Source organism: Myotis nattereri (assembly GCF_964212035.1).
Source record: "Myotis nattereri genome assembly, chromosome: 21".
Taxonomy (NCBI): domain Eukaryota; kingdom Metazoa; phylum Chordata; class Mammalia; order Chiroptera; family Vespertilionidae; genus Myotis; species Myotis nattereri.
The window spans coordinates 3,314,803-3,332,561 of NC_138097.1; positions in this window are offsets into that span (position 1 = coordinate 3,314,803).

A 17,759-nucleotide genomic window follows, 5' to 3' on the forward strand; every position below is an offset into this window, starting at 1 on the left:
AAGGCAGGCAGGCAACTGGGAGGATGGGGGTGGGGGGGGGGTGGGAGCGGTTAATTTCTGGTTGTCACTGGGATCTGAGAACAACAGCGCAAACCCCTTATTTCTGTTCAGGCTAATATTAGCTTGAGAGGGATGGGAATAATGTCCTTTCCCCGAAGATGGTGTTAATACTTAAGGGTGAAGAGTACCAGCTTGAGCCCAGGCTCCTCCCCACCCCGAGCCACACCAGCTAGGGCTCATCATTGATGTTTCTCTCTCTCTCTCCTTCCCTGAAATCAATAAAAATTAAAAAAAGAAAAGAAAATGGGACTAGCATTGCTCATGCCCCGCCCCCCTGGATTACCTCCCCGCTGCCTCCCCAGAGCCCCTGCTGGGCTGTGTCCCGGCTCCCGGAGGGCGGGGCCTCCAAGCCCGGGCAGGCCCGTGGTGCATCTGATAAGGCTGGTGCCTGGTTCCTGGTGACAGGTCAGGGCAGGTGGCGCCCCAGGGCAGCAGGCAGGCTCCTGTGAAGACAGCATCCATCCAGCCAGAACCCAAAACAGCCTCCTTGTTTTTCCATGGAGCCGGACCGACCCAGGAGCCCATTCAGGAGAGACAGGCTTAACTCCTGTATAAGCGTTGATTCCAATCTTCCCGGCAGCGTCGGAGAGCCTCAGGGCACCCACAAACATCTGCTCTCTCCCCCCCACCCCCCATAAGCCAGCTGCTGATAGTGGGTAGAAGGACAAAGATTACATGGGAAGTCGGCAAAAGGGTGATGCCAAATGGGCAGCTTACAGGTGAGCTGGCTGGAGATTTGCAAAGGCCTGTGTGTGTACAAAGGCTGGGGTCCTCAAAGGCCTGTGGGTGTGCAAAGGCTGGGGGTTTGCAAAGGCCTGTGGGTATGCAAAGGCTGGGGGTTTGCAGAGGCCTGTGGGTATGCAAAGACTGGGGGTCCTCAAAGGGCTGGCAGCTCTGGTTTCTGCAGCAAAGCTATTCATCTTTCCATGATCACAGGCAGCTCCCAGTGGGGAGGACGGGCTGCGTTTCCAGGTGAGCTCCCAGGGCCCGCGTGCAGCTCCCAGCCAGGCCAGAAGGTGCCTTCTTTCATCAGAACAGCACAGCCATGGGTCACAGAGTGTGATTCATATTTCTGACAATCGAGCTGGTCCCCAACATTCTATTTCTACCCCCGTCAGCGGGACCCACCTGGGGGCCCCTCTGCAGGGAGGCAGGTTCCCAAACCACAGGGAGGCAGCTCCTCACTGAGCCCCCAGCTCCTCCACCTGCCTGGCCAGGTGAGGGCGGGAGGAGCAGGGCTCCTGGCTCAGCCCTACCCGGGCGGGCGGCCCTCACCCGAGGGATCCTGGCCCGACCTCACCGAAGGCCACCCCTTCCCCAGCATCCAGATTCCTTTTCTTTAATTTTTATTACTAAAGACTTTGTATTGATTTTCAGAGAGGAAGGGAGAGGGAAGGAGAGAGAAACGTCCATGTGAGAGTAAAACATCCATGGGCCGCCTCCTGGAGGTGGAGTCCGCCACCTGGGCATGTGCCCTGACTGGGAATCGAACCGTGACCTCCTGGTGCGGGGGATGATGCCCCACCCCGGCGGGGCTGGGATGAAGTCTTCACGTTCCCTCCATCCAGCCCGTCTCCCTCGGCCTCCGAGACCAGGCCTGGCACCCACACCGCCAGCGGAAGGAGCGCTGCCAGCTCCGGACCGCGGGGAGCTTGCGGGCGGCGGGGAGGGGAGACACACATGGCCTGGGCGCGTTTCGGATACAGTTGGGAGTATTTTTAGCAAGCTGTTCTGACTCAGTGAAAAACCTGGAAGATAGTGTTGATAACCATGCTGATCATAGCGCGCAGATGGCCCGGCTGGGCTCAGACGCCTGTTTCTGGGCGATGGTGCGGGCCCGGGAGAAGGCGGGCACCTTGCCCGCGGCAGAAACACGCACCCGAGGTGGCCCTCCGTGTTTCACGGTCCGGGCTCGGGCAAGAGGCCACTGATCGGTGTGTTTCTCTCGCATCGATATTTCTGTCTTTTCCTCGCTTTTCCACTCTCTCTAAAAATCAGTGGAAAAATATCCTCGGGGGAGGATTATTTTACAAAAATAAAATAAAGAAACATCAAGGATGAGAGAGCACCCTGGACCGGCTGCTTCCTGCACGCCCCCTGCTGGGGGTCAAGCCAGTAACCCGGGCCCGTGCCCTGACCAGGAATGGAGCTGTGACCTCCGGTTCCTGGTTTTTTCCCCAACACCACAGCTTTGGGAGGACGTCCAGGGAGCCTTGCCCGCCAGCCCTGTTCCTGCCGCTCTGACCACGACCAGATGGGCACTGACACCCCCCACAGACAGCCCCCCTCTCGTGTGACCCCCACGGAGGCCTACACATGCTGTCATGGCCTCAGAGGTCTGATGGCCATCTGGGGCTCCGTGTTTGGAGTTCACAGGACTGTGTGTGTTTCCCCCACGGGGTCTTATACGCTGAACATCAGAGCCCTAAGCCTTTGGCTCAGTGGATAGAGCATCAGCCTGCGGACTGAAGGGTCCCAGGTTCGATTCCTGGTCAAGGGCACATGCCCGGGTTGCGGGCTCGATCCCCAGTGGGGGGTGTGCAGGAGGCAACCGATCCATGATTCTCTCATCACTGATGTTTCTATCTCCTCTGAAATCAATAAAAAAATATATTTAAAAAAATTAAAAAGAGAATGCAAACAGGGTTGGGCTCTGTGGTGTGCCCGGGGCACAGGGAGTCCCCAGGGGGTCCCCCATCACTCTCCAGTCTCCTCCTCCCCTCCCCCCAGCACCTGGAGCTCCCTCGAAGGCCTCTGGGGACCCATCTCCCCTGCTTGTTTGGGTGAGGAGAGCCCTGTATTTATAGCTGAGAGCAGGTGTGCCAAGCGGGTACCCAAGCAACAGCTGGGCACAGGCTCCAAACTCCACACACGCCATGGGGGTGGGGTGGGGTGGCAGGGAGGCGGCCCTCCCCCCTCTGTCTCGGGGGGCGCTGCCTCCAAGATAACCCCTCCCTGGGCTCCAGGGGAGGGTGGGAGAACACAGCACAATTGTCCCTGGCCATGTGCTGGGGGGGTGGGGTGGAGGACCGGGGGTTACAGTGGGGAGAGCCCCACAGACCTGAGGCCTGGGGAGAGGGGGCCATCAAAACAGCCCTTTGCTGGGGCCTGGCTGTCCGCACACAGGGCTTGTGTTTCTCGGGGATGACGATGGGGTGAAACATTAGAGTGGGTATCAATTATTCACAGTCCCCTGCCAGGCCAGAGCGCAGCAGCCCGGCCCACCCCGCCCCCACGCAGAGCGGGGGAGGACGGGAAACCGGGGTGCTCCATGCCAAGAGGGAGGCTGATGATGGGGTTCAGGCAGACTCCAGGCCTCAGCCCGAGCCCCCTGCACCCCAGGTCTCAGCCGCCCGCCCCTATCGGATCTAACCTCCCTGCACCCTGCTATTCTCTGCATCCGGGTTGCACTGAAGATGATGCACCATCAGAGAGGAAGGGAGAGGGAGAGAGAGAGAAACATCCATGAGGAGAGGGAACCATGGATTGGATCGGCTGCCTCCTGCACACACCGCCTGCTGGGGATGGAGCCCGCAACCCAGGCATGTGCCCTTGACTGGGAATCCAACCTTTGGCCCTTCAGTCTGCAGGGTGACTGACACTCAACCACTGAGCCCCGCTGGTTGGACTCCATTGATTTTTAGAGAGAGTGGAAGGGAGAGGGAGAGAGAGAGAAACATTGATGTGAGAGAGACACATCGATTGGTTGCTGCCCCCAAGCACCCCGACCAGCGCTGGGGATCCAGCCTGCAACGGAGGTATGTGCCCTTGAGTGGAATGCAACCCAGGACCCTTCGGTCTACAGGCCCACGCTCTATCCACAGATCCAAACTGTCCAGAGCGCCATGGGGATTCTTGGTTGGTTGATCACATTGTAAAGGAGTGTCAGGATGGTGGTTCTCAAAGTGGGGTCCGTGGACCCCTGGGGGATCCTGAGACCTCATGGGGGGAACCACAAAGTCAAAACTCTATTGTAGGAATAACACAGAGACGTTTTTCGTCCCGTGGCCGTGGAACGGAGTTTTCCGGAGTGTGCATGATGGTGTGATATCCGATGAGACTGAAATAGAAGCAGTTGTGAAAAATCCAGCCGTCTGGTACACCAGACAGCGGCAAAGATTTCTTTAAAAAGATAAAACACGGTCGCTCTTCTTACAAAATGAACTATTCTTAGGGAAAAAATGGCTATTTTCATAACTGTTATTTGTGTTAACAAGGACTGGCTTGACTGTCATTTTAAAATAAATGCGAGCTAATTTTAAATCGGTCTCAATGTTAACTTCTATTGCAGGACATACTGATGGGTTTGCCCGTATAAATAAAAGCTTTCTGTCTGGCCTGTGTGGCTCATTGGTTGAGCGTTGACCTATGAACCATAAGGTCACGGTTTGATTCTCAGTCAGGGCACATGCCCGGGTTTCGGGCTCCATCCCCAGCGAGGGGCATGCAGGAGGCAGCGATCCATGATTCTCTGTCATCATGGATATTTCTATCTCTCTCTCCCTCTCCCTTCCTCTCTGAAATGAATAAAAACATATTTTAAAATAAAAGTAAATGGAAAAGTATCGTCAGGTAACGATTTAAACACACACACACACACCCCCCAAACAAGTGCAAGAGATCTCAGGAAAACCCCCTGGAGGAGGAGAGCAAGGCCTGCCCGTCTCTAAGAGGAACATGTCCCCGTGGCCGGGCTCCGTTCACGTTCTACTTTGTAGCCACAGGCCGGTTATCTCCTCGGATCTCCCTTCCTCCGCGTAAACCCTGGCTGAGTTCTGAGGCTCAGAAGTTTCAGGGAAGCCGATGTTGGACAATGACACCATGAAATAACCTTCCTTTAATGTCTGTTTACAGCCCTGCTGCACGTAGCAACGTCTCATTGCCCAACACAGCCGGGGGCGGCGGGCAGATACTCACGGCGCCGAGTCATGTTCCCAGGGGATGACTCATGAAAACTCCGCTCGTGGTGCATGTGTGGGAAGGGGGCCCCATGAATGCATTTTAAAAATATATACTAGAATTTTGTGCCAGAGGTTCGGCCCTCGTAGCCCCAGCTTCGTCCGGAAGGTCGTTCGGCTGTCCAGTCTAATTGGCGTATTACACTTTTATTATTATAGATATTTTTTTATTGATTTCAGAGAGGAAGGAAGAGGGAGAGAGATAAACGTCAATGATGAGGGAGAATCATGGATTGGCTGCCTCCTGCACGCCCCACACTGGGGATCAAGCCCACATCCCGGGCCTGTGCCCTTGACTGGGAATCAAACCGTGACCTCCTCCTGGTTCACAGGTCGATGCTCAACCCTGAGCCTCGCCAGCCGGGCCCCCTGGCTTCTTTAGAAGCGAGTCCCTACACATCAGTAAGTTCATCTGTAAATAGTTCAGAGTCCTGTTCCTCATCCATTGTTGTTGTCTGGTTGCTGGTCACAGCAATGGTCTCTGAGGTCCTGACTCGCGGGCTGGCAACTTGGTCTGGGCCCAGCCGAAGGCTCCTCCCGCAGGTTCTGCCCGGCTCCCTCAGGCGCGGGTGGAGTTGGCTGGTGACTTCGTTGGGGCTGGACCGACTCAATGGCCTCGCTCACACGTGCCTGACCGTTGGCCGGGAAGCCTCCGGCCTCCGCCCGGCCTTGCAGCGGGCTAGCTGGGGCTTGCTTCCCGGTGGCAAGAGAGGGCAGGCCCTGAGGGGCAGGGGCCTTACAAGCCTCTGCTCGCGTCTTTTTTGCTGATGTCCCGTTTGCCAAAACAAGTCGTGTACGGCCACGCCCAGGACCCATGTGGGAGGATGAGAGAGATGGATGAGGGCTTCAAAACGGGGGGACTCGCCTGGCCTGCCGGCATGGCTCAGCAGCTGAGCATCGACCTATGAACCAGGAGGTCATGGCTGTATTCCTGGTCAGGGCATGTGCCCGAGTTGCAGGCTCTATCCCCAGTAGGGGGGGCATGTAGGAGGCAGCCGATCCATGGATGTTTCTATCTCTCTCCCTCTCCCTTCCTCTCTGAAATCAATAAAAAAATATTTTTAAAAATAATCGAACACTGATAGAACCAGCACCCCTTAGATCAGTGGTTCTCAACCTTCTGGCCCTTTAAATACAGTTCCTCATGTTGTGGTGACCCCCAACCTTAAAATTATTTTTGTTGCTACTTCATAACTGTAATGTTGCTACTGTTATGAATCGTCATGTAAATATCCGATATGCAGGATGGTCTTAGGCGACCCCTGTGAAAGGGTCTTTCGACCGCCAAAGGGGTCTTGACCCACAGGTTGAGAACCGCTGCCTTAGATGCTGGGGGCCCACTCAGGCCAAAAGCAAGCTCCCCAGTGCATGGCAGCTCCAGAGCACCTGCAGTACCACATGCAGACACCAGAGGGAGCCAGACTGCCAGTTCCTGAAAAGGGCACAACCAGCAAACCTATGCAGTTAGCAGATCACACATGAATCCAGACAGGATGCATCTTTACAAAAGATGTTTTTTATTTTATTTTTTAAAAAAATATATATTTTTATTAATTTCAGAGAAGCAAGAAGTGGGAGAGAGAGAGAGAAACATCCATGATGGATCGGCTGCCTCCTACTGCAGAACTCGGGCGGAAAACGAAACCACACCAGGAAAGTGAGGCATGAACACAGGAGAACATCGACAAGGAGCAGGGCCACCTGTCTCTCGCCCCGTGACACGGGGGCAGGAGGGTGGCCAGATGGGCCCTGCCCCCTCGGCTCACCCTCCCGGTACAGGTGACCATCCCCAGCTTCCATTTAGGCGCTCAGCTCTGAGCTGGCCCCGCTGGCTGGCTGGCCTTTAATCCTGTGTGCAGAGGCTCCAAATGCAGGACGCTTAAGCCTGGGGATAGGCAAGAGTAATACCATTGGAGCCTCAGGGACAGAAGGGTCCTGGGTTTGATTCTGGTCAAGGGCATGTACCTCGATGGCAGGCTCCATCCCTGGCCTGGGCCCTGGTCGGGGCTTGTGCAAGAGGCAACCCATCCATGTGTTTCTCTCATATCCATGTTTCTCTCTGTGTCTCTCCTCTCTCTTCTACTCTCTCTAAAAACCAATGGAAAAATATCCTCGGGTGAGGATCAGCAACAACAGAAAATTAGAAAACAATGATAAGTGTGTTACAAAAGCTCTATGTGCACACCAAGGAAATGTGAAGAACAAATATGCATAAAAAATAATTTTTAAAAAGCAAATATGCATGTATTTACAGAAGCATGGCCAAAGAGTTAAAAATGTATTAAGCCAGACCAGGGTGGCTCAGTGGTTTAGTGTCCACCTATGAACCAGGAGGTCACGGTTCGATTCCCCGTCAAGGGCACAGGCCCTGGTTTCGTGTTCGATCCCCAGTATGGGGTGTGCAGGAGGCAGCCGATCTATGATTCTCTCTCATCATGGATGTTTCTCTCTTTCTCTCTCCCTCTCCCTCCCGCTCTGACATCAATAAGAATATATTTAGCTCATCTCATTGCCACCAAATAGACAGGGGGATGTGGACTCCTGCTGGCCAGGAGGAGGGAGCCGTGAGCTGAGGCTGGGCCTGTTATGCCCAGAATTCAAGATCCCCAAGAAACCACGCCAGGGAGCCAGTCCGATGCAAAAGCAGAAGGTCCTTTATTGAGTTAGCTAACCCGACCCGGGCCTCCAGTCGACGCAGCGACCGGAAACTGAGTGCCACCCACGAGAAAATCAGGGCCTTCAATAGTGAGGGGAGGGGAGCCGACTGTGGGCCCTCCAATTGGCCAGGCGCCAAGTTGGGTCTTGTTCCCAGGCGTGGCTAGCAGGGGCCTGGACCTACGGGAAGAAGGCACTCCTCTGCCTCTGCCCCAACATGGAGGATCCAGGGCAAGATAGAGGGCATAGCCCTCGCCCTTTCATTCCCCCCTTGTCTTGGAACTTCCGGCTCAATCATGAGACGGACTGCACTTTTATTTCACCGTCGCTAGGGGCCCATAGTGAGCACACAGAACTATCAACTGAACTATTTTATACACTTAACAAATGGTCCGGTGGAAGGGAAAGAAATCATTTTAGCTTTAACAACTTCTATTGAAATAGGATTTTTTCTTCTTAAAATTCCTCCATGGCTATCAAAAAGCCAAATCAAGATTAATTTATTTACTGTCCTGATGTTTGCATAAACACAACAAGAATGGTAACTGACTACCTTTGCTGGAATTTCATGGTTGAACCTTAATGTGCCCCGCAGGGCCAGGAAGCCAAGCCATCCAGCTGCCATCAGGCCTGCCTGCAGTATCTGCTGAGTTAGGTGAATCCCTCACCTGTAGCAACTCCACCTGAGCCCACGCTCCAGGCTTTAAGGCCCATCTCAGTAGCCCTCCTACTCGTTGCGGCCCAGAGTGTGTGGGGGTTCTGCAGGGATGCAGAGGCATCTTTACTGCTCCCCTTCTACTCTTACCAACCGCCAGTGATGGTAGGGCATGGGCCTGACGCTCCAGCGCCAGCCATCTTCAGGGCTCCCAGGCAGGATACCAGGCTTTCTTCGTGGCATTCTTAGTGGCTTCAAGTCTTTAGAGCTCAGACAGGGCTCTTTAAAACATGATACTCCAGTCAAAGTTTTCCGTTAATAAAACCACTATTAGGAACCAGTCTTACTGAATCTATGCAAAGACACGTACTTACTTAGCATTGCCAGATTTTGGAGGAATTACATAAGGAGAAAAACATACTGATTTACTCTAAGATTTTCTGATTTTCCTTGCTAATTTCTTTTCATGGATTTAAAACAAAACAGTAATTGTTGGTCCATGCCTCAGACTTTCTAGTCTAAACAGGCTTTTTCCAGCTTTAATACCCCTGACATGGGCATGGTGACTCAGGCCTGCAAGACGGTATTACAGGCTGTCAACTTAGCTGTCTCTCAACAGAGACCAAAACCTGATGGGCACCCTTCCCTGCCCAGTTGGGCACTTGTCCTCTTGGCAGCTAGACACCCTTTACTTTTGGGGGTCACCCCACACAGCTCCCTTCCAGGACAGCCAACATACATTCAAACCTGCAAAAGAATCAAAGGTTAATATAACATATCAATACAATGAAACATAATATTGGCATCATGGCCGCTTCAGGTAGCCAAATCTACCTCTAAACATGTGATCCTATAAATGGTCCTTGTCTCTTTGGAGCCATGTCCATGAAGATGCAGGCATTATCTAAGTGTATTACACAGTATTGTGGGGGCTCCTGGTGACAGGAGCGATCGCGAGTCATGTTACCGGCATCAGGCAGGTCAAGCACTCCGCAGCTTGAGCTTGAGCGGGTTGCGTTGATCTTGATCAATCGATGCTCCATTTGGTGATGAAGTCTCTCTGGATGGACCCAGGTCGTGATGCCGTCTACCTTGAGAGCGGTGGGGGTCTTCAGCACCACGGTGTAGGGACCCTTCTAACGTGGCTCTAGGGTCGCCCAGCAGTGCCTTCTGACGTAGACCCAATCCCCTGGTCTGTGCTGATGAGGAGTTGGGGTTGGGCTGGTCTCATAGATGGCACGGAGGCGCGGCCAAATGTCCTCGTGCGCCCTCTGGAGCCCTCTCAAGGAAAGAAAAACCGCCCAAGTCCCCTGATGGGGGGCTGACAGGAACAGATGTGGGGGCCTCCCTTTCCCACGTCCCAGGACGGGATTCTTGACCTATGTCTCATCCAGATAGAAACGGTACTCATATTGAACAAGGAAATCAAGACTAAATAGACACGATAACTAGATACATTTCCCATTAAGAACTTTGAGGTGCATGCCACATTTATACCACAAAATACCAACAAATCAGTTTCAGTTGTACACAGAAAAAAGAAAAATCTTTCTTGGGTAACCTAGGTAAAACTTAGGAAAACATTTTCAACACTAAAAGACAGTTCTCAACATAATAGGATTTAGTCTTGACCATGGAATCAATTACTCTTAAAAATGTCTCTATCTACAAGCCTTTTAAGAAATACGAGCTCTATTGTCGGCTCTTATAAAGCCAACTGCTCAAAACATTGGTCTATCATACCACTGAAATTATATTAAGACCGTGATTGCTAATTTATTAAGTATTAAATAAATCCGCGAGGCTAGCACACTTTTTGCCCCATCCGCATTTCCTCGGTAAAACTCCGCCTTAAAACTCCACCTCTGAAATTCCATCCTGCCCCAGTGAGCAGACACCCCCCTTGTGATTGGCCAAGTCAGAGGGCGGGGCTGTTCCAAGATGGCGGCCCCCAGGGGCGCGGCAGGCCATGCGGCCAACATGGCGGCTGCCAAGTCAGGCAGCTCAAAGTGGCGGCTGTCTAAACTGTTCTCTAACAGAAAAGATGATTTCCTTATTCTCACAATAAACAAGGGAAGAGGAAACCAAAATTCCTAAAAGATAGATGGCCAACATTATATTGTAGACAAACAGAAATCTCATTAGCTGTTTATACCCTTTATAATTATCTTAAAGAATATTAATCAAATTTAAACTGGTTTTTGTATTAAAAATCTTCAGTTGAGGTCACAAAATCAATCCTCTCTTCTCAATCAGATTAATAAGCAAAGGCATTTTCAATTAACAGATTAACTTCTATCATTTAGACCTCATATTAGGCATATTTAGATCAACATTTCAGTATTATAAATTTCAATGCTTTTAGATGATTTGAACTTAAAAGCTTTAAGTTTCCAGCCAATAAGCCTGGCATAGCTGCTAAAATGGTCACAATTTTCCTGTTGGGGAAGTCAAGAAACAAAACCATAGCTATTCACATGTTAAACTTGACTATCAACTTCCTGGTGGTGCTTGCCTCAGGGCGGGAAATTTCAAAAGCTACTTTAAATGGCCTTGAGAAACCAGCCTGTATTTCTTTCTTAGGTTCAACTTCGCCATTTTTAAGACCAAAACATCCCCGGTTTTTATTCTGTATGCAGCAAAAAGTCAAGTCCAGCTCAAAACTATGCGCACTCGTTTTCAAACTGGCCTTTTCCCTTTACATGTGCACAGAAATCCCGGATGCATTTATAAATTTGTAAACGCTTTTCAATTACAAGAAGGATTTTAATTTTAGAATACTTGGGGAGGGGGTGACCTGTTTCCACAGACCCTCACTCAGGCAGCCGCCCGACCGCCACACAAAGGAGGGGTGAGAGCAGTCCCCCTCCCTCCACATTCATACACTTTCACCAGACATTCATTCAGAGTTTAAACAATCCATTCAATTCCTAACAACTTCCCCATTCCTGAGGGAGCTCTAAAGCCTTCCCCAATCTCCCCGAAATTATTAATCCAGCAAGTCCACAAAACAAAACGGAAACACAAACAACCAAAGGGCCCCAAAAAGTACAGCCTTCCAACTCCATGGAAGCAAACAAAACAAAACAAAACAAAAACAAAACGAAAGCCAGACGTTGGCTGCGCGCCAACCAGCAGGAGCGACCTGCCTTTTCTCAGATTGAGGGGTTCGTACAGACCTTCCGACTCCGCGGAAGCAAAATTTCCCCTCTACAGATGGAGGATCTGGGCGCCCCGCGACTCCTCCTTGCCTGTCTCAGATTAAGGGGGTTCGTACAGACCTTCCGACTCCGCGGAAGCAAAGCTATACCCCTTCAGATGGAGGAGCGAGGCGTCCCTCGGCTCCTCCCACCTGTTGATCCCGTGCATCCACTCAGATCATTATTACAGGCATTTACAGGCATTTACAGATTTCAGAAGTGAGCTCACACCGGATAGATACACAAAACATACGACATAAACAAAACAAGAGACCTACCGCGGTCAGTCAGGCCCTCCGGACTGGGCGTCCCATCGCTGGTTTTGGGGATCCCGGCGAGCCCCCAAAATGTTATGCCCAGAATTCAAGATCCCCAAGAAACCACGCCAGGGAGCCAGTCCGATGCAAAAGCAGAAGGTCCTTTATTGAGTTAGCTAACCCGACCCGGGCCTCCAGTCGACGCAGTGACCGGAAACCGAGTGCCACCCACGAGAAAATCAGGGCCTTCAATAGTGAGGGGAGGGGAGCCGACTGTGGGCCCTCCAATTGGCCAGGCGCCAAGTTGGGTCTTGTTCCCAGGCGTGGCTAGCAGCCCTCGCCCTTTCAGGCCTTGGTGCTGATTTGGGTTGGTGCTCACGTGGGTACAGGGGGTGGGGGGGCTCAGACGCCAGCTGTTGGGACTGTCTGCCCTGGAGTTGTGCCTCTCTGGATTTCCACATCCCCCCATTTGACCACCCTCTCTACAGCCACCACTTGGCTTTCAATTTGCTAAATTGGCGCCCACTAAATCTCTGGGGGAGGAGGGATCACGGCTGATGACAGAGGTTATAGGAGGACGGGAGTCAGGCTGACCAGCTGCAGCCAGCGGATCTGGCCCTACCCACCAAGGGGTGCAGGAGACAGTCATGGGCTCCCCAAGGAAGATGAGCAGCTCTTTCAAGCGGGGCTTGCTCAAGAGCTCCACATTGGAGTCGCAGAAGGTGAGTGAGCCCTGGCTGGTGTGCCTCAGTGGGTAGAGCGCCGGCCTGCGGACAGAAGGGCCTAGGTTTGATTCTGGTCAAGGGCACGTACCTGGGTGGCAGGCTCCTCCCCGGCGTGGGCCCTGATCGGGGCATCCAGTCGATGTGTTTTTCTCACATCGATGCTTCTCTCTCTGTCGTTCCCTCTCTCTTCCAAATATTCAATAGAAAAATATCCTCAGGTGAGGATTAAAAAAAGAGGAAGGAGGTGAGTGAGTGTTGCCTGGCAGCCTGAGGGCAGAGGGACAGAACGACAGAGTGACCCTGGTCAGTGGGCGTCTGCCCTTCGCAGTCTGCAGCAGATGGGGATGGGGTGCCCTGCCTTCAGAGGTGCTGCATCCGAACCCCTTCTGGGAGGGGGAGGTCCCCCTTTCCTGCCCTTGTGACCAACCTCTGTGGTCTCCTGGCTGCTCCCACCCTCAGAGATGTAGCTCATGGCCCTCACCGGATGCGTTTGGGGTGTGAGCTGTTCAGATCCTCGGGCCACATGGCACCTGGCCCCCCACCCCCGGACGTTCTGGGCTCTCCCCATCGCTTCTCCTGTGATGACTCTCCCCGCGCCCTGAGCTCTCTGCGCCAGACCGTTGCCCCCTCTTTGGTCTCCATCACATGTTGGGGGGAGCGCCGTGTGGGGTCTGGGAGACCCTCCGTGAGGGCCAGGATCACGCTGAGCCCCTGGAGAGGGTCAGGCAGCTCCGGGACTCGGAGCAAATTGAAACGGTGCCTGGTACCCCGCCTTGTGCAGTTGGTGGGGTCTGGGTGCAAAGAATTCAACAAGAGGAGAGCAGGGGAGGAGACTTCAACGTTGGTCAAGATTGCAAACCAGCCCGGCTGGGTGGCTCAGTGGCTGAGTGTCCATCTAGGAACCAGGAGGTCAGAGTTCCATTCCTGGTCAGGGCACAGGCCCGGGTTGTGGGCTTGATCCCCAGTAGGGGGCGTGCAGGAGGCAGCTAATCAGTGATTCTCATCATGGATGTTTCTATCTCCCTCTCCCTTCCTCTCTCAAATCAATAAAAATGTATTTTAAAAATAAAAAGAGGTATGCCTCACAGGGAGGGAGGCGCAGCAGCTGGCAGGCGAATGCTCCTAATGTCTGCTTTCCTGTGATTAATGGTCCTGGATAAAACCTTGAACCCGGGGAAGCAGGCCCGGCTGCTAAACCAGCCAAGAGCAGCGCTGGGGGCCTGGGAGGCCTTTAAAGCAACTTACATTTTTAACTCGACTGTTTGGGGATAAGCCATCCTTTTAGAATCTGGGGAGAATAATAAAGAGATGGAGAACCAGCCCAGCCGGCCTGGCTCAGGGGTTGAGTGTTGACCTAGGAACCAGGAGGTCACAGTTCGATTCCCAGTCAGGGCACAGGCCTGGGTTGCAGGCTCCATCCCCAGTTGGGGGGGCGTGCAGGAGGCGGCCGATCCATGATCCTCTCTCATCCTTGATGTCTCTGTATCTATCTCTCTCCCTCTCCCTGCCTCTCTGAAAACAATATATACATATTTTTTAAAAAGAGCCCTGTCTAGTTAAATTCGTGGATAGAGCATCAGCCCACAGACCCAAGGGCCTGAGTACCTGAGTAAGGGCATGTACCTCAGTTGCAGCGTGTGCAGGAGGCAACCCATCAATGTGTCTCTCTCACATCGATGTCTCTCTCTCTCTCTCTGTCTCCCTCCACCTTCCTTCCACTCACTCTAAAACTTGATGGAAAAATATCCTTGAGTGAGGATCAACAACAACAACAAAATAAGGCTCTACAGCCTCAATAAAAAAAATAAATAAAATCCTATATAACAAAGAGGCAATATGCAAATTGACCATTACTCCAACATACAAATGGCCGCCCTCATGTGGTTAAAGATGGCCCCCCATGTGGACACAAGATGGTCAGCAGGGGCAGGCAGTTGGGGATGACCAGGCCTGTAGGGAAGGGCAGCTGGAGGTGACCAGGCCTTTTTAAAAAAATTTTATTTTATTTTTATTTTATTGCCCTTATTATTTTATTATTTATTTATTTATTTTTATTTTATTTTTATTTTTTTAGTTTTTATTTTATTTTTATTTTAGTTTAATTTAATTTAATTTATTTTTTTATTTTTTTATTTTTAATGTTTATTTTTATTTTGTTTTTATTTTTATTTTATTTTATTTTCTTTTTCTTTTTTTTTATTGCTTAAAGTATTACAAAGGGTATTACATATGTGTCCATTTTATCCCCCCGCCCTAGACAGTCCCCTAGCCTCCCCTACCCCCCAGTGTCTTATGTCCATTGGTTATGCTTATATGCATGCATACAAGTCCTTTAGTTGATCTCTTACCCCCCTACCTCTTGCCCCCCAACCCTCCCCGGCCTTCCCGCTGCAGTTTGACAATCTGTTTGAGGCAGCTCTGCCTCTGTATCTATTGTTGTTCAGAAGTTTATAATGGTCTCTATTATCCATGAATGATTTAGTTTTTATTTTATTTTTACTTGTTTAATTTAATTTTTTATTTTTATTTTATTTTTAATGTTTATATTATTTTTATTTTGTTTTTATTTTTATTTTATTTTTTAATTTAGTTTTTATTTTATTTTATTTTAATTTAATTTAATTTAATTTTTTATTTTTAATGTTTATATTATTTTTATTTTGTTTTTATTTTTATTTTATTTTTTAATTTAGTTTTTATTTTATTTAATTTTTATTTTATTTTCATTTAGTTTTTATTTTATTTTTTAATTTATTTATTTTATTTTAATTTTTAATTTTTAATTTTAATTTTATTTAAAAATATTTTATTTATTTTAAAATAAAAATATTTTTATTTAAAAATAAAAATAAAATTAAAATAAACTAAAACTAAAACTAAACTAAAATTAAATTAAATTAAAATAAAAACTAAATTGCCCTAACCGGTTTGGCTCAGTGGATAGAGCGTAGGCCTGCGGACTGAAAGGTCCCAGGTTTGATTCCGGTCAAGGGCATGCACCTTGGTTTCAGGCACATCCCCAGTGGGAGGTGTGCAGGATGCAGCTGATCGATGTTTCTAACTCTCTATCCCTCTCCCTTCCTCTCTGTAAAAAATCAATAAAATATATATTAAAAAAACCAATAAAAATAAAAATAAAAAATAAAATAAAAGTAAAATAAAAATAAAAAATAAAATAAAGGTAAAATAAAAATAAAAAATAAAATAAAAATAAAATAATAAAAACTAAAATAAAATAAAAACTAAAATAAAACTAAAATAAAAACTAAAATAAAAATAAAACTAAAATTAAAATAAAAATAAAATAAAAAATAAAATAAAAACTAAATTAAAAAATAAAATAAAAATAAACTAAAACTAAACTAAAAATAAAATAATAAAAAATAAAATAAAAATAAGTAATAAAATTAAACTAAAATAAAATAAAACTGAAATAAAAAATAAAATAAAAACTATATTAAAAATAAAAAATAAAAATAAAACAAAAATAAAAAAATAAAAACTAAAATAAAATAAAACTAAACTAAACTAAAATAAATAAAAATTAAATAAAAAATAAAACAAAATAAAAAATAAAATAAAAATAAAAATTAAATAAAAATAAAATAAAATACAATAAAAATAAAATAAAACTAAAAACTAAAATAAAAATTAAAAATAAAATAGAAAATAAAAATAAAAAATGAAATAAAAAATAATATAAATAAAATAAAAAACAAAACAATAAAATAAATAAATAAAAAAATAAAAATAAAAATTGTAGCTGCAACAGTCTCATTCCCACCAACAGTGCAAGAGGGTTCATTTTTCTCCACATCCTTGCCAGCACTTGTTGTTTGTTGATTTGTTGATGATAGCCATTCTGACAGGTGTGAGACAGTACCTCATTGTTGTTTTAATTTGCATCTCAGATGTCTGAGCATTTTTTAAAAAATCCTTACCTGAGGATAATTTTCCATTGATATTCAGAGAGAGTGGAAGAGAGAGGGAAAGACAGAGAGAAACATCAATATGGGGGAGACACATTGATTGGTTGTCTCCTGCATGAGCCCTGGCCAGGGACTGGGCCAGGGAGCTTGCAACCAAGGTACGTGCCCTTGACTGGAATCGAACCCCAGGACCCTATGGTCTGCAGGCCAACACTCTATCCACTGAGCCAAACTGGCTAGGGCCTGAGCAGACATTTTAACAATTGTGATAAAGGCAATGTAAATAAATGTAGGAAAAAATGCTCACCATCAAAAATTCTTAAGTAAATAGAATTAAAAAGAAAGTGAGTAAATACTATACTCATTTATGGTGTTAGTATTTAAAAAGATTAACCATTGCATGTGCTGGCAGGGTTGCAGAAACTGTGGAATTTTCATTACTGTGGGTGGATGGGAATGCAAAGGGAATGGCCATTTTAGATCACAGTTACACATATCTTACAATGTAACACATTCACCTACACAAAAACACTATATACTAGGTGTACCAGTTAATAATGGTGGATTTTGTAATTAAAGAAAACATGATAATTTCAAGAGAAACATCAAAAGTGCTTTATAGTAATGTCCATTGCTAGCTACACATTTCCCCCATCTTTCAGGTCATTTGTGGTTACCGTCCCAATAGAACTTTTCTTGTTTTGAGGCAAACCATTCAGACCCAATTTTCCACTTCTTCGTATGTTTTGAAGTGCTCCTCAGAAAGTGCATGTGTCATCTATAGGAACAAATGCTAATCTGAAGGAGCAAGGGCTGGTGAATATGGCGGGTGGGTTAATACTTCTTAGGTAAGATCTTTCAACCTGCCTTTAACTGGTTTTGAAGTGTGTGATGGTGCATTATCATGAAGCAAAATTACTTTGCTGTGTCTTCTGGCCCATTCACCATCAAAGCATGGTTCAAATTGATTATTTGTTGTTGGTAGTGATCAGTATTAACAGTTTCACCTGGTTTTAGAAGCTCATAATACACCACACCTTCCTGACCCCACCAAACGCAGAGCATTGTCTTCTTTCCAAAGCGATTTGGCCTTGCAGTTGATGTTGATGATTGACCTGGATCGACCTATGATTTTGTGCATTTGGGATTCTCAAAATAAATCCACTTTTCATCACCAGTCACAATTCGATGCAAAAAAGACATTCTTTCGTGCCATCTTAGCAACATTTTACTGATGACTTTTCGGTTTTCCATTTGTCTTTTGTTCAGTTGATGTGGCACCCACTTTCCTTCCTTTAAAATCTTTCCCATTGCTTGTAA